Consider the following 16,227-nt stretch of genomic DNA (forward strand, 5'->3'; position numbering starts at 1 on the left):
CTTCAAACTCAGAAATTCTAGCTCTACAGTTTGTGTTCTTATCCACTGTTGATGCTGTTTCTCTCTCTTTTAAAAAATAATATTGAGTGACTGGATTATTGCTGTGGGTGTGGCTTAGCTTTCTTTCATGCTATTGACCATTTCTTTTGTAAATTGCTTTTTTGTGTTCTTTGCTCATTTTTCTTATTGTTTGTCATTTTAAGAAATTGATTTGGAAGAATACCTCATTGAGGATATTGACTGATACAGTCTAAGTATTTCTTCCCCAAAATCTCATGTTGAAATGTAATTCCCAGCATCCGAGGGGAGGACTGGTGGGAGGCGATTGGATCATGGAGGTGGATTTCTCATGAATGGTTTAGCACCATCCACGTAGTGCTGACCTCATTACAGTGAGTTCTCACAAGCTCTCGCTGTTTAAAAGTGTTTGGCCTCCTTCACCTTGCTCTCTCTTCTGCTCCTGCTCTCGTCATGTGAGGTGCCTGCTCCTTCCATGTGAGGTACTTGCTCCCATTTTGCCATCTACCATGAGTAAAAATTCCCTGAGGCTTCCCCAGAAACGAAGCAGATGCCAGCTCCATGCCTGTACAGCCTGCAAAATCATCAGCCAATTAAACCTCTCTTCTTTATGAATGACGCAGTCCCAGGGATTTCTGAAGACATTAACCTTTTATCAATCTTACCTTTTGAAATAATCTCTGAGGATTTTTCATCACCTAATATTTCATACTTTTTCACTTTATTTTAAAACTTTTCAAAATACATAATTTTTTCCTTGTTAAATACTATAAGGTCTTAACATATCAAGAAAACATTCATGTGTACTATAAACATCTTGTCTCTAGTAACAACTTTAGAATTCTAAAGTGAATTTTAAATTTTGGATAAATAAATTTAGCATAGGAATATTTGAATTCTAGCAAAAACAGAATAAACTCTATAATGGTAAGCATCTTCCTTTCTAACTGCTCTTAATCTGATGTGTCAAATTCTTTTATAAATGATATCAGCATCCAGGGTGATCCTTTTGGAAAGTACATAACTTGGCCTCATTCCCCTGTTTAAAATTTTAGTACAGAGGAGAAACGACAATACATATTCCCCTCTCAGAAATAGGAGCACCATCCACCGCTTGTGCAAGCTAAGGGTCTAGGTGTTATCCTTGACTCCTCTCTTTCCTTATATTCAATATCCAATCTATCCATCAAGACCTCCAAAACACATCTCTAACATGTTCATTTTTCTACTGTTCCATCACTACCCTCCTAACCCATCCCCATCATCTCCCACCAGAAGTATCAATATAGCCCCCTGGTGTCACCGCTCTTGCACTCTTGATTCCCCAACTTCCATTCTCCAAAAGGGTGATCCTTTTGGAAAGTACATAGCTTGGCCTCATTCCCCTGTTTAAAACTTCTGATGGCTTTCCATCACAGTTAAATAAAAGCCTATCCCTTTCCTAACTCTAACACGACAAAGTTCATGCTCACCTTATGTCCTTACATAGCTGTCTCCTGTAGTTAGTGTGCAATCTTCTCATAGTTTGTAAGTTACTTCTCAGGGAAGCCTTCCCATGGCCTCCCAGTCACACCACATCATGTCACCCCATTCAATTCTCTGCACACTGCTCCTGCTCTTCGATGTTTTTGTTTGTGTTCACTCATTTACTTGCATATTTCTGTCTGCCCTCACTAAAATGTAAGCTCCATGTCTTTAGATCTTGTCCTTCTTGTTAACAATGTATTTTCAACACCAATAACAGTGTCTGCAGGTGGCAGGTTCTCACTAAATATTTGGAAAAATAAGGAATCGTGAGGTATCTGGAAATTATCTACTACTAATAAATAAAAAGAAAATGAAGATTTGTGTTCAATATACAAAAGATTTTAAAAATTAGAACTCTGGCTGGCACAGTGGCTCATGCCTGTAATCCCAGCACTTTGGGAGGCCGAGGTGGGCAGATCACCTGAGGTCAGGAGTTCGAGACCAGCCCAGCCAACATGGTGAAACCTCATCTCTACTAAAAATAGGAAAAATTAGTCCAGGCGTGTTAGTGGGTACCTGTAATCCCAGCTACTTGGGAGGCTGAGACAGAAGAATCGCTTAAACCCAGGAGGCAAAAGTTGCAGTCAGCCAAGATCGTGCCACTGCACTCCAGCCTGGGGAACAAAGAGCTAAACTCCATCTCAAAGAAAAAAATTAAAGCTGAACCAAAATCGAATGTCTTATCTCTAAGAGCAGTATTCAAAAAGAGATTATACAAACATCTGTTAATGAAAGCTCAAGATCTTACTTCCAAGCAATATGGTCAACCTCCAATCTCTCTCCTTCTTTTATATTCCTTGTATTTGCTACTGTTAATTCTTGACCATTTTTCAATTCCTATCCTCCATGCTTTTTATCCAAAATATTTGATTGTCAAATAAAGACTGACTATAATCAAGGTGTGCCACATGGTGACTTGATATACATATACATTGCATAATGATCACCACAAACAAATTAATTAGCAAGTTCTTCAGCACCCATGCTGGACATCAGATCCCCTGCCCTCCTTCTCTTACCCTGGCAGCCAACTGCCCTATGTCCTAGCCTTAGTCTTTGAACTTGAACCTTCAAAGATCAAGTTGGGCTTTCCTGTCTCCTTGGGATCATTTTTGTTCTTTAGGAATTAAATACAGAAGACCCCTCAGAGAATAGCTACAGACAGCAAGTCATAAAACTTCTTTATGACTGCTCATGGACCACTGCCACGTGTTCTAATGAACCATAGTTATCAGTTTCTGTTCCTGCTCTGGAATTCCTATAACAATGGAAAAATGTTTCCCATACATTTATTCCTATGGCAGACCCTTAACATCCAGGAAGAATGTTTAAGAATGTCACTACAACATACAATTTATCCCCGAAAACTAGAGTCAAGTATAACCAGGAAATTTCCACTGACCCCCTTCCAATATATAAAGATTTTATAGGGACAGAAATAAATAACCTACTAGGTTATTAACATGGATTCTGTGGCCAAAATAAGCTCTATATCACATGAACCATGGCAACGGGCTACGTTTAATGCATTTCCAGGGTCACTCAGAAATATCCAAAAATGGAAAATTTAAAGGCACTAATGTGAAAGTTTTCTCTCCTTGGCACCTTATTCAAAGATGTATTTTTATGCCTCCAAGACATGCTTTTTAGATTATCAAATAGTGCCATATGTAACTATAACAAGATTATAAACCATTTACTTGACGACTATGCATGCTTGCTCTTTTAAATCTAATAATTCCGTGCTTCAAGGAGATTTATAATGTACCACCATTTCACTCAGAACAGGTTTCAAAGTGTGTGGTTCTCCAACACAGCATTTGCCTTCATACCTGTTGTGGAGGACAAAGACCTAGACATTCCTAGTCCTCCTCATAACAATTACACATGGTCTGTTGCAGGGAGGGAGTCTTAAGTCAGTTCTGCCAAAAAGGGACCTTTACAAATACTTTTGTGTCCTTGATCATATTTTTCAAATGTGAAGAACTTACATGTTCACATAAACATTTTAGTCAATTTTTGTTTCTGAAAGCACTGTAGATTCACATATCACCAAGTGCATATGGAGTGATTTATTTGTATAAGTTTGCCATTAAATTTACACCTTTCTGCACTTGAAAAGTGAAGTATTTTTAAGAGTAGGCAGCTTGTCTACATTTATATACAACTCCATTACATCAAAGATCATTTATTTCGAATAAGTAAATACCCAAAGCCCCTTCATTCCTATCAGGAAAGCAAGGATATACATAGACACACATTAGGAGAGAGTGTCCAGTCTGAGCATTAATCCAGGGGATGAGTGGCTAGAAAAATCCACCCGAATTGAAGTGTTTCACTAACTTACTGGTATTCTCAACTGGAGCTCATAATTTTTTAAGAAAAAAACATAATGGAAATAACATATATACATACTAAATAATTTTTGCTGAACTGATATTTAGGAAGTTAGAATACTTGTGTACATATGAAGTACCTGCATCTTCCGTTTTGACCGCCAGTTCTTTCTCCCACCAAGAGCTGGTCCACAAGCTCCCTGTGGGCATGGCAGTGTCTGACTGCTGCTCTCTCCAGCCTGTATTCCCTTCCTTGTGACTTCCCCTGTGTGGATTGCAGGAAACTCACACAGTCACACTGCATTTACTCTAAGCCCTTTTATAGTATTACACAGACCTTCCTGCTCCTGGACTAGCTCTTAGAAGCTCACCATCCCCTTCTTCTCTAATTGCTGATTCTTGCACACATTTCCCTTCTGCATTTACTCATTTACTAGGCATTGCACTTCACTCCCACTGTCCCTTTTAGGTTGAAAGTACTTTGCCTTCCAGTGAATTTCCTCTGGAATGTCCTTTGTCTGTTCAGTCTGAGTGTCTCTACAGAATAGAGGTTACTTTGTTGTGATATTTCATCACCAATCAGAATAACATTTTGCAAGAAGGAGATGTTTTAGAACAACATTAATGCTACCCTCCTAACCCATGGTGTCACCAACTGCTGGCTTTGTTATCTCAGCATTTGCTGAGGCAAGGGCTCAGCTGAAAGGTCTCAGATGTGCCAGAAGAGCGACTCTTAAATAGCATTATATTGGTGTCCCACAGCTCAGGAGAGAAGGTAAGAGAGATCTACCAAACATTTCAGCCACCCCTCCCATATTGGCTCCTCATGGTTATGTTTCCACTGAAATGCCCTCCCCTTTAGATCACTACATCAGACCCTACCCATCTTCAAGGTCCAATAAGTCTTAAGAACTTCCTGCCTTGCTCTTACCAGTCAGGCCAGAGGCTCCTTAGGAAATATACCTTTGTGGCTATACCCAGCACCTTGGGGTACCTCCTGCTTTATATTCCCCTTCCACCAGCTCTGTTTTGGGTCTCTGATTCCCACCACATAACTGATTCTCCCTTTGCCCAGACCCATTAAATGCACGTTGGGTAGTACTATCCTAGGCCGTTCATCCCAACCTCAGCCCTGAACCTTTTTACATACATCCCCAAGCTCCATGTTCTCAGGCTCTGCTTTTAGGAAACCTGACTGGGTACCTCATAGTCAAGCTTAATTTTACTTTATATAAATAAGAAGGAAACATGTAAGAGATAAAACACATTTGGTGAGGACATATTTGTCCCTACACTGGTCTTGTTTATTTTCTTTTTAATTTTAGCTGACAGATAATAATTGTACATATTTATGGGATACAGAGTGATATTTTGATATGTATATAAAATGTGTAATGATCAAATTGGAACCACTAGCATATCTATCATCTCAAACATTTATCATTTCTTTGTATTGTGAATACTCAGAATGTTCTAGCTCTCTGTTGTAATATTGATAATATACAATCAACCATTGTTAACTATATTACCCTACAGTGCTAGAGGATGCGAATACATTCCTCCCCTCTAGCTATAATTTTGTATTTGTTAACCAGCCTCTCCCCATCCTCCCCTGCCCCCTATCCTTCTCAGCCTCTAATGCCCATAGTTCTACTCTCTACTTCCATGAGCTAAAAAAAAAAAAAAGTTGTTACTTCCCACATATTAGTGAGAACATGCAATATTTATCTTTCTGTCAACATGGGCCTTTTAACATAGGCTGATCAACCCAAGTTTCCATCATCTGCCATTATTAAAGTAAAAGACAAATACCACCTGACTTTCTCCTTGTTCAATGGCAATTCAGGTTCACAACTTTGAGTCTACCTAGCTGCAAACGTTTCATTCTGATTCCTTAGATTTCCATCCCCTCAGCCCTTTAAGCTGGCACCCGCAGTATACTTCTTGGGATAAGAACTTTGGATTTCTCAGACAAGCGTTGCTTTGACTCGTGCCTTTAGTTCTCAAAGTCTTTATCACTTCAGGCTTCAGGGTGGATCTTTCTACCCTGGCCTTATCTTTACCTGAGCCAGAGGAAGGGGCTCTGAGTAATTTTTATATATTTTTTTTTCAATTATCTGTATTATGACAGCTGGTGCAATGTGAGAGTTTTGAATCACTGAACTAAGCCCAGCTTCTTTAAAAAGAAAGTGAAGGCTAGGGAGAGGTAAAATCCCATAGATTTCATATAGGGCCATTCCAGAAGGGAACTCAAAACTATTCATGGCTACATATTTCCTATAACATAGCACACAAAATTTATTTCCATTTAAAAACACATAAAACATGTCTCAAAGCAATAAGAATTATATGCAAATTATATAGTCTGAAATAAAGATAATAATTTATCTAGCTTCCAACCACAGGCAGAATATCTGCAACTTAAAAATCTTGTTTTTCACCAACTCTCATCAACTGCCCTAATTTTCTCCCACTTTTAATTTTATTATATATGTATATATATATATGTAGTTATGTTACTTTCCAGTGAACACAGAGGTCACCACTTGAAATTCAGCCAACAATTCTAACAACTTTGAACTTACATCTCATTAAAAAAAAATACCAATGCTGTATGCTAGTTCCCTAGGCAACCAAGACTCCACTTCAAAAATGGACTAGATAGTCAAAAGAAAGCATAACACAGATACACTAAATCAAACAAAAAGCAATTTTGCTTCAATTGCTAAAATAGATTTGACCAAGTGTTTTTACGTAGTGGCAGATGGTAGCTGCATTAATATTTATGTTGGACATAGTAAGAGGGGCTTGGAAGAAAAGGACTTTAGATTAAAGATTCATCTTTGGAAATAGGTAAAAATCAACTTAGCGCAGAATGAGCACAGGCTCCCAAATTTGAGTTCGAATTAATCTGCTGCCACTCAGCTGTCTTATCTTGGGCAAGACTGGTGTTCTCTGAACCTCAATGTCCCCATGAGTTAGAACTGAATTATACGACTATAATGGGAATGAAATGAGAAAATGCTTGTGGATCATAATTATAGCTACCATTTCCCATGTGCTCACTCTAGGCTAGGTATGCAGAACAACATGATGAGTTGACAAAGTAAGAAAGATTCTGAGAGTTTAATTTGTCTACGGCGTTGTGGCTAATAGAAAGCATACATGAAATTCAAACCTAAAGACTATCAGACACCAAAGTGCATGTTCTGGACCTCTCCATGTAGGACAGAACCTGAATCACAGCAGGCAGTCAGTAATGCTTTTTCTTATTAACTAATACTGTAAATGCAACAGGCTTCCAAGCTGCACAACCCTAGTGGAGCCATTCACATCAAAGTTTATCTGAGTGATATATCCCAAGAAGTCATGTTTCTTCTCTATACACGTGCACCTAGGCACTATTTTTCGTGGGTCTCTGTAATCGAGAAGGAAGGGATGGAAATAAAGTCAAAGGAGGATTTCCATTTCTAAGAAACCTATGGTGTTTCCCCACACACACTCCCAGCATCGTCTAAACAGCTTTTGTGTGTTTCAGAAATGCTCTAAATTATATCTTTTTTTTTTTTTTTTTTTTTTTGAGACGGAGTTTCGCTCTTGTTACCCAGGCTGGAGTGCGATGGCGCGATCTCGGCTCACCACAACCTCCGCCTCCTGGGTTCAGGCAATTCTCCTGCCCCAGCCTCCTGAGTAGCTGGGATTACAGGCACGCGCCACCATGCCCAGCTAATTTTTTGTATCTTTAGTAGAGACGGGGTTTCACCATGTTGACCAGGATGGTTTCGATCTCTTGACCTCGTGATCCACCCGCCTCGGCCTCCCAAAGTGCTGGGATTACAGGCTTGGGCCCCCGGCCCGGCCTAAATTATATCTCTTACCTCTCCAAGGTAGAATTCAGAACTCCTTCTACTAGTCCCCCTTGGATAGGCAGTTTGAGGATAAGCACATATAACCCTGTGACCTGAATTATTAATACAGTCAGACTCTATTTGATCTCTCTTTTAACTATCTAACATCTGCATTTCACTTCAGAAGAGAGAAATGTGGAGCATTATACCATCTCTCCCATGTTTGCTTACCTCATTCCCAAATTCAAAGTTTTCACTTTTGCCACTGCTTTGTGACACAGTCTTCATCCAGGCCAGTTCTCCAGGCCTCACTCTACCACTAAGTAGCCTAACAATATTTTCTAAATACTCTCTTCTTCCTAAAATTCCTCTTGTGCCAGCTGTCAAAAGAGTGATATTTTTCAGTCTCTACTCATGTGTGATGTATTTTACATAAGTGGACCACACACAGAACATGCTCAGTACATGTTGGTTCCTTTATTGCCTTCCTTGAAGACCTTATTTCCTCAGGCACAGGACATTCAGATTCAGGGACTGGGCCTTATGCTCAGTGTTGCACATCAGCAGGTCCATGTTTGTGTATACTGATGATGACTTGGTGGTGATGGCTGTAGGGACCCAAAAACACAATGATAAGCCATTGATTTAAAAAGGTGCCCATAACCACCCATGCCTAAAAGCTGCATTTAATTTTACAAGTGTTCCCATAGAGAAGAAAAATGGAGATTAAACGAACAATTTTTGTTAATCTTCTTTTCCCTTTAAAAGCAGTTTCATTTTTAATGTCATCTTTAAAGTAGCAGAGACTACCTTCTATCTTGAACTATTTTCCTTAGTTCAGTTATCTCTTACGTTTCATTAAAACCCTCAACTGGGCATTCCCAAAGGCTCTCCGCAACGTAAATTAGTTCCTATGAGCTCAGTGTAATCATCTGGTAATAGTGCAGCAGTAAGAATATGACCTGCCCTGAGTATCAGGAGCTGCCCATGCTCAACCTAGCTGTAACCATTATTATACAGATCCATCCTTCAGCAGAGCCTTAACTCCTTCTACTCTGTCAGAGGCCTTAATGACTTAATGATTCTTAAAGCATGTGACATCATGAACCCAGATTACCAATCTCTCACCACCATGAAACCTCTACAAGTCAGCCAGCTTGGCCTCCTTGGTAACCTATAAACACTAACTGATCTCTCCCATCCGTGTGTGAGCATTTCCTTCTGCAGAATCCACCCATTCATCCCTTCTTTGGAATATTAGCAAAACTCCCCTTTTTCTGTCATTCCTCCAGCTCTGGCACTTATTAATAGAATGACCTCATATAATTACTAAACATTAATTTCTTTATCTGAAATATGCAATATGAGTGCAACAGAACCTACTACTTCAGAGTTGTTCTCAGAGTTGAATGAGATAAGACATGTAAAGTACCTGGCACAGTGCCTGGTACACACAAAGCTCAATACAAACAGGTTTCCTTCCCTTCCCCTTCCCCTTCCCCTTCCCCTTCTCCTCCAGCCCCTAATTGTCTTGCCTTTCCCTGAACTTCTCTAATATATAGTTTTATTCCTTCGTCCACTCTTCCAGGTTCTTGTATGCTCTTATATTTAATTCATTCATTCAATTATTTTAATAATCATTGAATTTGTCAAAAACTATTCTATAAAGTTGGACTGTATGTACAAAACACACTCAGAGCCTGACCTAACGAATACATAGTGTATTAGGAGCAAGAGTATTTAAAATTAAACATAATGACACCACATGTACTCTCTTCTTAAACAAGTAATATATAAAAGACAGAATGGCAAACTGCTAAAGAATATCAATAAAAGCTTCAACAAAAAGATATTTAAGTTTCATATTAAATAATTAATAGGACTTCATGATGAGAATATGGCAAAAATAAAAAACAAGGAGAGGAAGGAAATTTTGTCTTCAAGAAATAACTCAACATAGGAGAAAAATCTGTAGGCTTATACAGGCTTGTTGCATTTTTAACTATGATTATCAAAACCATAGTTTTAAGCAAAAAGCAAGACACACAAATACAAAGAAAATTAAAGAACTAGTAGCAAAATATTTAGAAACTCTAGAATGTGTAGCTGCAATTTCTAGAAAAGCAAAATAAATGAACAAAAATGTAATTACCAAAAAATAAAGAATGGCTAAATTACGAGTGACTAACCAAATCAAGGTGTTATATAGACTTTAAAAATGGCAATAAAAAAGAAAATGTAATGTCATTGCATATCTTAAAAATAGTATAAAATTCATGATTTTGATTATAATATGTGAACAAAGACTTTAAAAGAATATATATATAATAAAATGGTTCTTTGGTGTGTTAATGATAATTTTTTAATAAAAATTATTTTAAATTCTTTTATAATAAGTTACTATTTTTATTAAAAAGAGATAAGGTGTTTAAATTCAGGAAATTCTTTTATGTTTACAAAATTGTTTTAGATCACTTTGCAGCTAAATTTATAGCAACCATTTTATTTTCACTAAAAACAACAAACTGGATGCAATGCTTAAGCGAAAATGCAGTTCTTAAGCAAATATTCCCAAAATGTTAAGCTACACTGCGTCCTGGGTACCTCCTCCTCACTTTCCACACCTCAGAAACTCAAGTTACTCCCCTCCAGAGTAGTTGTGAGTTTTTTCACTCAGCATATGTCCTACTTTATGTTCATAGCATGGGCCATTTCATGACTTACAATATAAAGATTTTCATCTGGGAAGCTACCTCAGTGAATATATTTATTTGGAGACAAAATGGATTCTCCTGATTCTTGCCTTCTCAAGACAATAAGATAAGATCATCGCCAGACACATGCTAGCTATGTAAACATGAGATTACTTGCCAATCTATTGTGGAGTCTGAAGAAAAAAAAAAAAGGAAGATCAAAGGTTAAGAAAAGAGACTATATTAATTCCTTTTGTATTTTTCTATTTTTACTTCCTAATGTTTAAAATCACGAATGCTTTAGGGTTTGATTTTAATATGCCTAAATGATCCAATATCGAGTTACTTAATAACAGGTTGTTATGGAAATTCACTTTTTCAAATTACAAGATAAATGTACATATTTTAAGAAAATATAAAATAAGTAGGAGTTAGAAGAATGTCACACACGAAATTTTAAATTAGCAAACTGAACTGATTTGTATTATTTGTTACTGTCTTTAAAGTCTGATAGATATGCATATGTATTTTATTAAATTTTTAATAAATGTGACAAACTGTACTACAAGCAGTAAAATAATGATTTCTTTCCTTCAATATTCGGGTTTTTTAAAAATTGTGTTGAGTACCATAGTTTCTCTTTCACTGAAATTATTAATCTTGAAAGGTCAGCTATAAATATCTTTTCTTAATATCTTAGTGACTGGGTAAAACTGAACATTTGCCTAATGAGCACAGTGCTTGTCGGGTTTGATTTTCTTTATGTGGCTATAGGTGATCAGCAACTCAAAATATATTTCCTAGAGCTACTCAGGAAGAGGAGCCCAAACTTTCTGAGGTGTGGGCTAGTATAGGAAGCACAGATGAAGGACAGTGAATTTTCTGGAACTACAGAGATGCTCAGAGGATCAGGAGGTGGAACAAGCCTCTGATACATACATAAATAAATTACATTTTAGCAGCACATTGTTGTTTATTAAGCACATTACACACATATCCTCCTCTTCACAGAGGATCAACAATCTCAGACAGTCCAGTAACATGATCATGGCCACTCAGCTACTGGAGAGCCTGGAGAAGGAATTTTCCCACTCCAAACCCCCGGCTCATACAAGCAGATCATCATCATATAAACTCTCAGGGTTTGGAGTTAGGCGAAACTACTGTACTTGAGTTCAGATTCTGCCACTCTCCAGTCTTGGGCAATCCACTTAAGATCTCCGTGGCTCAGCTTCCTCATCTGTAAAACAGGTATTATAGGAGCACAGGTTGCAAAGGTTGTGAGCATGAAAGAATGCACATAAAGCTCTTAGCACACATGCAGCCCTGGGGTCATCCTAATTCTAGTTGTTGCAACTGCTGCTATTGTCATTCTCCAGATGCAGCTCCCAGAACTGTTCTTGCAGAGAGCAGCAGAGTATGGTGGTTAGGAATGTCCGGCATGCAAGCTAAGCTTATCTAGGTTCAATCCTAGTACTTCCAAGTAAAAGTCATGTGACTCTAGATTTAGGGTTATTTAGCCCTCTATTATCTCAGTTTCCTCCCCTTATGAAGACAGTGATAACGAAACCTCTCCTTTTGGTGTCAGAAGGACTAAATAAGTCACACATGAAAGAAAATAGTGGCTAGTATGTAGAAAGCACTTAATAAATATTGATTTTAATTATTGTCATTATGATTTTATTACTTTTCTGCCCTCAAGTTCCTGACAATAAATCTATATTGCATCAGCTGAACATCTATTATGTGTAGATTCTGGCAATATGTATAAAGCAATGCTTCCTGCCTTGGGTAGGATCCGTTACAGTCTATTTTACTAACTAGGACATAAATCTATAGCTAATAATATAGCGTGTCACATTCTAAATGCCAATGGAGGGTAAAGACAACAGGTGAGATTAGAGTTCAGAGGAAGGAATCAGTTTGAAAATATTAATCTTCCCTCTTTGAGAGCAAATTTGTTATTTTATGGCTGACAAAAAAGAAAAAGGTGAAAAAAAGGAAGCGAGATGTGGTTCCAGGAGTTTGGAATTTCATAGACAAGTAAAATGTGATTAAAAATCAAGGGAATGAAATGGGGCTTTCTGTGACATTTTATTCTGTCAAGAAGGAGACATTAAGAAAATTACCTACCCTCTTCTCACAGCACAACTTTTAAAAAGAAAGGATATTTTAATGCCAATAAAAGGTGGCAAGACATAATTGCAGAATAAAAAAAGAATTCTTATTAAAGAAGTAACTAATGATTGTAAAAGAGAGAAAGTGTGTGTGACTGTGTGTGTGTGCACGCATATACTGTGCAGATGTATATGTAAATTTGCATGCACATGTAACACTCTCCCTTTGTTTCTAGTTTGTCTTCAGACTAGTGAAAACTTCATCAAAGCCTTGAGCAGGACAAATTCACTGACCAGCATTTGGCAATCGCTGGAGTAAAGTGCACTGCAGAATATAACGGTGTAGACCAGACCTGCACTGGCAGAGCAAAGTAAGAACTGGAATTAGCCAGATGGATTTAATAAAAAATTTTGTTTGGCTTCAATTACTGAAATGACTGCTTTCTCAGCCAGCCATCCCCAAATTCTGCTTTTGTTTCTGGCTTCTATTTGCTGGAAATGAAAACTTTTTTAGATTTATCATGCTAACAATGCTAGCCCAGGGGAAGGTGAGCCACAGTGGGTTAAACTGAAAATTATAAGCTGAGCCAGTAAATTGAGATGAATTGTTAGTGTTCCTAGAAAGAACAGCTCGGTTTTCCAGATTTCCTGAGGAAGGAGCTGCACAAAGTGGTTTATTTGATTTTGCAGATGGAAGCAGGTAGCACAAATCTAGCAGGAAACAGAAGCCTCAAGAGAATATTCAAGGAATGTTCAAAAGGAAGCATTTTAGAAAATTTTTGAAATAACTACTTCAAGCAAAGTTGGAGATATAATGTGGAGGAAATAGCACAGACTTTTAATCACTACACTACCACTTGCTAGTGGCATCTTAGGCAAATTTCTGTACCTCTCTGAGCCTCAGTTTTCTTATCTACAAAATAGGGGGTAGTGGTAATATAAACTTTGCAGGGTTAAAAATTAAATTATAACTAATTACTATATATATATTCATATATAAATTCTCTTGTTACTATTAGGAATTGCAAAAGGATAGCCGTTATAATTATGCTAGAAGGTTCACTCAAATGATGACCACAAATGTTATTTATTCATCCGGTGTATTGGACACTTGAAGGGTCAAGCAAGTCGTTGAATCCAAGGTCCTCAAAGTGCAGTAGCAGAGACACAGACAGGGAGATGGGGAGCAGAAAGATGGCACAAAATACTTTGACTGATTCTACAGTTAGAACAAAAATGGCACCATAGCATGACCATGGACAGAGCAATCAAACGCATAGAGGAGGACCCCAGGTAAAACGAAGTTCAAGGTTATATATGCCAGAGAAGGAATGGTATTTCAAGCTGGGAGAACTGCAATTGCAAAGGCATGGAAATATGAAATATCTAGATGTGTTTAGGGAACAATAAGTAATCATTATCTAGAAATCATCAGACGTTTAATTTGTCCCAAGGCTGGCCTGGCTACCACTACCACTGAGAGCCCAATTTGCCAAAAGCAGGGACCAACACTGAGCCCTCAATACGGCACCATTCCTCGGGGTGATCAGCCAGCTACTTAGTGGCAGGTTGATTATACTGAACTTCTTCCATCGTGGAAAGGGCAGCAGTTTGTTCTAACCAGAATAGACACTTACTCTGAATATGGGTTTGCCTATCATGCACACAATGCTTCTGCCAAGACTACCATCCATGGACCCATGGAATACCTTAGCCACAATCATGGTATTACACACAGCATTGCCTCTTACCAAGGCACTCACTTGACAGCTAAAGAAGTGTAGCAGTGGGCTCATGCTCATGGAATTCACTGGTTATACCATGTTCCCTATCATTCTGAAGCAGCCGGATTGATAGAACAACGGAATGGCCTTTTGAAATCAGAGTTATAATACCAACTATACTTTGCAGGGTTGGGGCAAGGTTCTCCAGAAGGCTTTGTTTGCCCTGAATTGGTATCCAATATATGGTACTGTTTCTCCCATAACCAGTATTCAGGGATCTTAGAATCAAGGGGTGGAAGTGGCACCACTCACCAACACCCCAAGTGACCCACTAGCAACATTTTTGCCTCCTGTTCCCTTGACATTATGTTCTGCTGGCCTAGACGTCCTAGTTCCAGAGGTAGGAATGCTGCCACCAAGAGACACAATAATGATTCCATTAAACTGGAAGTTAAGATTGCCACTTGGTCACTTTAGGATTCTCCTACCTCTAAGTCAACAAGCTAAGAAGGGAGTTATAGAGTGGGCTAGGGTGACTGACCCAAACTGTCAAGACAAAAATCAGTCTACTATTCCACAATGGAAGTAAGGAAGAGTATGCATGGAATACAGGAGATCCCCTAGGGTGTTTCTTAGTATTAGCATACCCTGTGATTAAGGTCAATGGGAAACTACAACAACCCAATCCAGGCAGGACTACAAATGGCCCAAACCCTTAAGGAGTGAGGGTTTGGGTCACTCCACCAGGATAAAAACCATGACCCGTTGAGGTGCTTGCAGAAGGCACAGGGAATATGGAATGGGGAGTAGAAAAGTGGTCATCAATACCAGCTGCAACTAAGTGACCAGTTGCAGAAACAAGGACTGTAATTGTCAGGAATATTTCTTCCATATTTTGTTAAGAATATGTTTGTGCATGTATTCACTTGTACTAAAACTATATCTTCATTTTATTTCCCCCTTTTTCTTTTATCATGTGACAAGATTTATTGACTTCATGTCAGCATTTAAGTTTTGTTAACTATGTAATAGCATTTAGGTTAAGGATTAGCATACTTCCAGTTGTCCAAGGGATAGCTGTATTATGTTAGGCATAATTATGACCTTATTATTGTCTTTATTTGGAAATTATGTATGATTCCAGGAGATGTGAATGGGTTCAAGTTGACGAGGGGTGGACTTGTGATTGTTAGTGTTGAGTGTTGAGAAAGGATGCAAAGGATGTTGAGTGTAGGTCAAAGGATTCAAAGGATTGTCTTTGGGTATGTCTGTGGGAGTGTTGCCAAAGGAGATTAACATTTGAATCAGTGGACTGGGAGAGGCAGACCCACTCTCAATCTGGGTGAGCACCATCTAATCAGCTGCCAGCATGGCTAGAATAAAGCAGGCAGAAGAAAGTGGAAGGATTCAACTTCCTGAGTTTTCTAGCCTTCATCTTTCTCCCATGCTGGATGCTTCCTGGCTTTAAACATCAGACTCCAAATTCTTCAGTCTTTGGCCACAGACTGAAGGCTGCACTGTTGCCTTCCCTACTTTTGAGGTTTTGGTACTCCGACTGGCTTCCTTGCCCCTCATCTTGTAGATGACCTATCGTGGGACTTCATCTTGTGATCGTGTGAGTCAATACTCCTGATAAACTCCCCTTTATGTATACATCCATCCTATCAGTTCTGTCCCTCTAGAGAACCCTGACTAATGCACCAAAGAATGCTCATTCCCTCTCACCATGCTGCTGAGATGAGCCTTAGAGGACCAAGACAGGATCATGACTTTAGAGCTATAACAGACTAAAAGCACATTCATTTTTCTAGATTGAGAAATTTCGGTCCTTGAAAATTGGAACTGTTAACTTACTCACCTGTGTAGTTATATCAGTTAGGACTGAAAACCCAACCCAAACAGGCTTGAGCAGAAAAAGACTTTTCACAGAACTTAAAAAGTCCAAAGGTAAACTGACTCTGAGG

Source organism: Callithrix jacchus, chromosome 3 (genome assembly GCF_049354715.1).
Source record: "Callithrix jacchus isolate 240 chromosome 3, calJac240_pri, whole genome shotgun sequence".
Taxonomy (NCBI): Eukaryota; Metazoa; Chordata; class Mammalia; order Primates; family Cebidae; genus Callithrix; species Callithrix jacchus.